Genomic DNA, 6,507 nt, shown 5'->3' with positions numbered 1-6,507 from the left:
ATGGTTTGCCTTTCTTTGAAGCAATATATATACATGTACATATATAAGCAAAAAAAAAAAAAATATATATATATATATATATATTTCGAAAATAGATTAGACAACATTCTATAACACGTTGGAATTTTTTTCATTTGTCAAGTAGTGTTAAATTTCATCAGAGCTACAATCAGATGGATTCCATAAATTTTCTCAAGAAATGTTTTTATTAGTGTTTAACTTTACAGATATCAAATAGATAACCCAGAAGTACTCAAAAGCAATCGTATTAGTTTTCTGAGACAGATGGGTAAATGAACACACAATTCTGTGCCAACAAAGAGCTTTTACTTTTCATACGTACCATTAATCATGACCACCTTTACACATATGGTGCTTAGGAAACATTTTACTAACTTTGTCCCCAAATCATCTCACAGGACTGATTTTTTAAGTATTACATTATTTTTTACAGAGGAAAAGGCTTGATCCAATTTATAGCTCTTTTGCTTTTAATCCCTGGTCTTTTTCCATGTTTGGTTCCCTTAGTGCTTATAACACATTTTTCTTCTTTTTTAATCTGGGAAAATTTAGCTTTGGAGCACCATCTGTTCCATAGTGAAGCGCTTGTATTCAGCTTCCCAGATGGGTTGAATAAGAAAAAAAGGTTAAATGATTTAACTTGAATCCATACTGTGAGTCATCTGCCCTCAGCCCAGTCCTGACAAAGTGAGAGGTTTTCAAGGGTTTTTTTCTTCTTCATTACACTAACCTGAAGATCACACAATTTTCAGCAGAGCTTTCTCTGAAATAGAAATAGAAATAGAGTAGCAAATATACTCAATATTGTTGGGCAATAATTTGGATTTCAAATTTATTTCTAACATGCAGCTTTTCAAAAATTGAAAAAGTAAGTGTTTCCTTTCACAAGAAATCAAAACTTAACTTTTTCAGTATCAGTGCTTCCTAGCTGTTATTCGAATCTCTTTTCTCTCCCTTCCAGCACATTTTGTAAGCTTCCCCCATATTAATCTTGTATCAACACCCCCTTTTCCACCTCTCTCCTGAAGAGTAGGCAGTTTCTTCCTACCAACAGTGTGCAGACACTAGCTTTCCAGAGAGTGCCTGAAATCCATATTCTTCAATAATTTTCTAGTTTGAAGTGTTAGTACTTCAATATAGTTGCAGAGTTTGCATAGAAAAAGAGCCCTGTTATAGTTTGGATAGGAGCAGATGTCTATATGGATAAAAGAATGTGTATTAATTAAATTAATTGCATTTTAATAGTATGAGAAGAGGGTCAAAGTTGATTTATTTAACCTTGACCAAGTTTCACTTGGTGTAATGTTCTAGTCCAGAGACTGTGATGAAGTTCAAAAGAAGTAGAGATGATGGCTGCCCTTGAGGAGTTTGGTCTCTAGTAGGAACCATCATCAAGGTTGTCTCCATTTAGGACAGAGACAGATTATTTCATTAGTGAACTGAACTATGACAATCAATTTAACCAAAATCTGATGATGGACTGACTTTTTTTTTTTTTTTTTTACTGAATTGTTCTTCCTAACAATTGATCTAGTTATGCATTTCAACATGGTCAAAAAATAGGAAGTCACCTCGCCCTTAATATTTTCTGCCAAGATGTTCTTAGTTTACCATAAAGTTATTATTCCTATTTAATTAATACATGGACACATCTTTATATTTTATACTTGAAACCATAATGATTCAATATCATTTATCTCCCTCTTAAAAATCTGAAAAAAAAAAAAGTCTTTTAGGATTAGTTTCAGTTTGAAAAAAATAAAGTAACTTCAGCATAGAGGGCTTATAAATGCACCATAAATTAATATACATATACAATGTAGTACTAGGCTTAGCTCATAATTCAGTAACTGTTCATTACCTTCACAAGAAATGTGAAGTAGTATTGATCCCTCCAGTGATTCCACAGATCTAGAAAATTAATCTGAATATTTATGTCACACGAAAGTATTAATAATAGCAACAACAATAAAGAGATTTTGAACTTCCAAATTTATTTTTGTCTGCATGAGATTTCAGATGTAGTTATCTGTCCACTGAGCATCAATTTTAAGTATAATTAGTCACCTCCCTTTTTTTTTTTTCCTTCCCAGTAAGATTGTAATCTTCTTGGGGAAAAAATGATCTCTGTTTATTCAAGACTATCTCTGCAGGCCCTAGACTAGTGTCTGGAATATTGTAATAATATTTTGTTGTATTGAGTTGCATTGGAGACCATCTGCCTTCCATTGTAGGAGCTCATGGATTACAGGAGAGGCAATATTTAAAGAAATCATTTTAATCAAAGAAAATAAGGATTTTTATACCAGTATGAACAGAGTTGTGCAAACAATGCAGAGCTAGGGTTACAGAGAATTCACTAAGGAAACAGCATGCGACTTGAGTCTTGATGGATGACTGCGGCCATTCAGGTGGGCAAGGTACCCCAGGCTGAAGGAACAGACTTGATTTTCAATAAATGGAAGTGAAAAAGGATCTCCCTTACCTTGTTATCTTCCTCATTTGGCCAAAGAGTTGCAAAATGTTGAATACATTTCTTTCAATCACATACAATTTAGAAAGATGCCAGCATGACCAGATGGATGGTTTTCAGATTCACACTTTGGAAACACATGGTGCTTCTCTGAGGCAATTGTGTACTGTTTCTTTTTAAATAGCAGAAAGCATATGGGAACAGGATTGGATCTGTCAGCTACTATCAAAAGATTGGTGAAGCTTCTAAGATAAATTAAATCAAAACCTATAAAGTGACAAAAATTTTTATATTTTGAAATTCTAAAGTTTCACATTTGTAGATAACATGGACATTTAAAAGGAAAAAAAAACCCCGACTTTCCATAAAATCCACAATCCCTGCTACAGCTGCCAAATCTGAGGCAAAAAAAGAGATACAAGGTCAGTGTAATGAGAGTCTGGAAGAATTTCATTGATCAAGCATTAAGTTTTTCTACTCTTCTCTGGTTTATGAATCTCTTTTCTTAAGCAAAATATGTGTTTGTCTATTTTCCACCAATGTCTCTTTATTTTCTTTTTTTTTTTTTTTTTTTTAATTTTTTTTTCAACATTTTTTATTTATTTTTGGACAGAGAGAGACAGAGCATGAACGGGGGAGGGGCAGAGAGAGAGGGAGACACAGAATCGGAAACAGGCTCCAGGCTCCGAGCCATCAGCCCAGAGCCCGACGCGGGGCTCGAACTCACGGACCGCGAGATCGTGACCTGGCTGAAGTCGGACGCTTAACCGACTGCGCCACCCAGGCGCCCCATCTTTATTTTCTTAACACAAACATAAAAACAAGCAGAAAACAATTACAACATCAAACGTTATATGTATGAAAACACCTGCTTTAATTTAGCTACCTTAGGAATTATGGTTGTCTATTGTTTTGTGTGAAGGCCTCTCTCTGTGTCCTGTTGTACCTTTAAACAAGAGTAGATGTGAGTGAATTCACATCGATTCTAACCATAGTGCTTCCATGGAGGAGTTTTATAACCAGGTCAAATCTCCCTAATGCTAGACTTAAAATTCTACCATATTCTATGTTTTCTATGGCAATTTATCTTTCCCCAAATTATTATTATGGGATTTGGGATGATTAAACTTCAAGGAGAATGATTTCATAGGGCTGAACCTAAGGAATTAAAGGAGCTTTAGATAGCAAACCTCTATTTTAAGGAAACATTTGTTTTCAAGGGGTAGGACTTCCTTTGCCTTTTATCCCTGCAGAGTCCTTGATCCCAGATAAAGTAAATGGTCTGCTGGTGGCTTTGAAGTCATCGGCTATCCTTCACTCATTCAGGAATGTGCATGCTTCTTCTTGACCCCTGTGTGCATAGAACTTTGCTTCTAAAATCTGTTACATGCCAATATGAATTTGTCAATTTAAATCTGGAATGGTAATGTAAAAATAACATCGTCTGTCATTCTTACTTACTCATCCATTCCATAAACACTTACTGACTTCTGGGACAGATGTTAGATGGGCATTCAAAGGTGGATGAGGTGTATATCATGACTTCACAGAGTTTACAGGCTGTTGGGGAAATTAATATACAAATAGCTATAACACAAAGAATAAATTGGTAAGTATTATAAGAAAGGAATAAGGGGAGTGTTTTCGGAAACAAAAGCAATACATGGTCATAAATGTTTAATATTCATAGACATATTGCTGATTTTTCAGGGAATTTAGAAAATCCTTTGACACAATTAAAATGTTTAAGTCAAAGTCGGCATATCAAATGTGCACAACTAGCATGAGATTTTATATTTCTACGTGATACTAAATCATTATCATCATCCCAACTTATTGGCAACTCCTTTCTATGTTTTAACTACAGGCAAAACCAGAAAGTGACTACGAGATGGCATGTATTTTTTTTTATTTTTTAAAATGGGTTTGCCTGCATTTTGAATCTGATTTTTATGTATCTAAAACCCTAATAGAAACTATTTTTTAAAAATCAATATTTGATATTGATCTCAACTTTACAGACACAGTGTGCTCAACATATCTCGTTATTTGTTTTTAAGTTTATTTATTTATTTTGAGAGAGAGAGACTACAAGTGGGGGAGGAACAGAGAGGAGGGGAGAGAGAGACAGAATCCCAAGAATCCCAATCCCAAGAGAGAGAATCCACTGCACTGTCAGTGCAGAGCCCGACGCAGGGCTCAAACTCATGAACCATGAGGTCATGACCAGAGCCAAATTCAAGAGTCAGACATTTAAATGACTGAGCCACCTAGGCATCCTCAACATATCTGGTTATTAATGGTATTTGGCTATTAATGGGTAAGCTCTATTTATCTTTTCAAATTTACTATTCTAAATTGTATCAGAAACAAAAGCTCAGAACCTGGTATACTAAGAAGCTGCTTAGCTCTCACATTCATATGACTGAAAAGTATTGAAAGCATGTTTGTTAATTTCTCTGTATTGTGGCACTTTGGAATGTTTCCTAAAGCAGTACTGAGTAGGAGCAAAGAAGCAGAATTATTGCCACAGGAATCAAGATGATGGAGAAACAGGCCTTAAGACTGGATGACAAAGTAAGTAAGGAGTGGAAGAATCAAACCTCCAGGTCAGTAGTCAGAATGATAAGAGGAGCCAAATCTCATTTGGTAAACAGACTGAGAAGACAGTTCAGAAAGAGAGGGTCTTGGAGTTTCTTCACATGCCTTCTGGTTAGTGTTGCTGGGGCAGACATGGTAACTTAAAAGAAGTTGCCGCTTTGGATCTATCTTCATTTAGTTTCTGAATAAATATGTTTCAGATCGTCCTGCCACCAAATATTTATGACATCGTATTTGTCATCACCCATGCCACTGCAGTTTCAAACTCTTTAGCATATGTCAAGAAATAGTGAATGATCACCAAGTACTGAGCCAGGCCCAGCCAGCTGCTCTTCTCCTACCATGACTTTGCAAAGCTATCACCCTCATTTCCCAAATTTCCAAATCAAATCAGGGTGACTAGTGACTTTGCTAAGTCAGAGGCGCTTGTGAAAAAATTAAATTAGTATTAGTCAATGAAGACTATATCTAAATTCCAACATTAAATAAAACATGGCCCACAGGAAACAATAACTTCCAGCCTATGCTTTGTTAGTAGAAAAAGGAGCATTTAAACACCAGGTTTCTAGAGGCTGTGCCAAAAAAAAAAACAAAAAACAAAAAACAGTTCAGCTGTGCATATTCAATTATAATATATGCAAAATCCAATGTCATAAAGTAAACATAGGCTGATAATTAAGCTTGTTTGCCATAAGTAGTGCTTTATTTGAGAAATAGAGGAGCTCGCATTTAATTAATTTACTTTAACATCAGTGATTTCTTTGCTAACCATTCTGCTGTTGACTGGAGTATTGTCACATTTTACAGGTTTAAGATCCCACCCCAAAACACGACCAGGGTGCCAGATCTCTTTGCCTCCAAGAATATTGGCCTCTAGGTAGACAAAAAACTAAAGATAAAATAAAGCTTTTTATTAATAGCAAAGTTAATACTGACTTCCCGAGAGAGGGTCAAATGTGTTTCTCCCTTCCTCCCACTCGAGCATCACAAAATCACTCATGAGCTTTGATGGAAAGCCACCAGCTTTACTCCCTGTTGCTGAGGATTCTGTGCTGGGACAGAGCCACAGACACCCAGGAGTGGACACCAAGCAGTGGGTTGGCTATGTCTACATCTCTCTCTCTCATCTACAAGTTTGTCTCATCTTGTGCTTCCAGATGGCTGCAGCATCTCCAATATAATATATTACATTACACAAAGTAGTGAGGTCAATTTGGATTTCTCTTACTGACCTGTGACTCTCTTGAAGGCCAACTGTATTTTACTTTCTAATCCCCAAGATTCCTAGAACAGTGCCTTCCATACTATAATTGAAGAGAGGGAGTTTTTAAATTCAAATAAATTCTATAAGCACTGTTTTAAGTAGCGGCCAACAGTAGCGTTGGAATGTCATGTGGAAGGAAAGCTGGCTC

At 35.8% G+C, this 6,507-nt stretch overlaps 1 long non-coding RNA gene across 1 annotated transcript; it reads right to left on the bottom strand.

Annotated features, from left to right (window-relative positions):
- Positions 1 to 372: 372 nt before the first annotated feature.
- LOC131496321 (uncharacterized) lies at positions 373 to 2,655 on the bottom strand. The gene is made up of 2 exons (XR_009254443.1): positions 2,507 to 2,655; positions 373 to 784 (listed from the first exon to the last, which is right to left on the bottom strand). It is a non-coding gene; the product is annotated as an uncharacterized LOC131496321 (long non-coding RNA).
- Between the last annotated feature and the right edge of the window lie 3,852 nt (positions 2,656 to 6,507).

Source organism: Neofelis nebulosa, chromosome 1 (genome assembly GCF_028018385.1).
Source record: "Neofelis nebulosa isolate mNeoNeb1 chromosome 1, mNeoNeb1.pri, whole genome shotgun sequence".
Classification (NCBI taxonomy): domain Eukaryota; kingdom Metazoa; phylum Chordata; class Mammalia; order Carnivora; family Felidae; genus Neofelis; species Neofelis nebulosa.
This window is presented reverse-complemented; position numbering and strand designations above follow the sequence as displayed.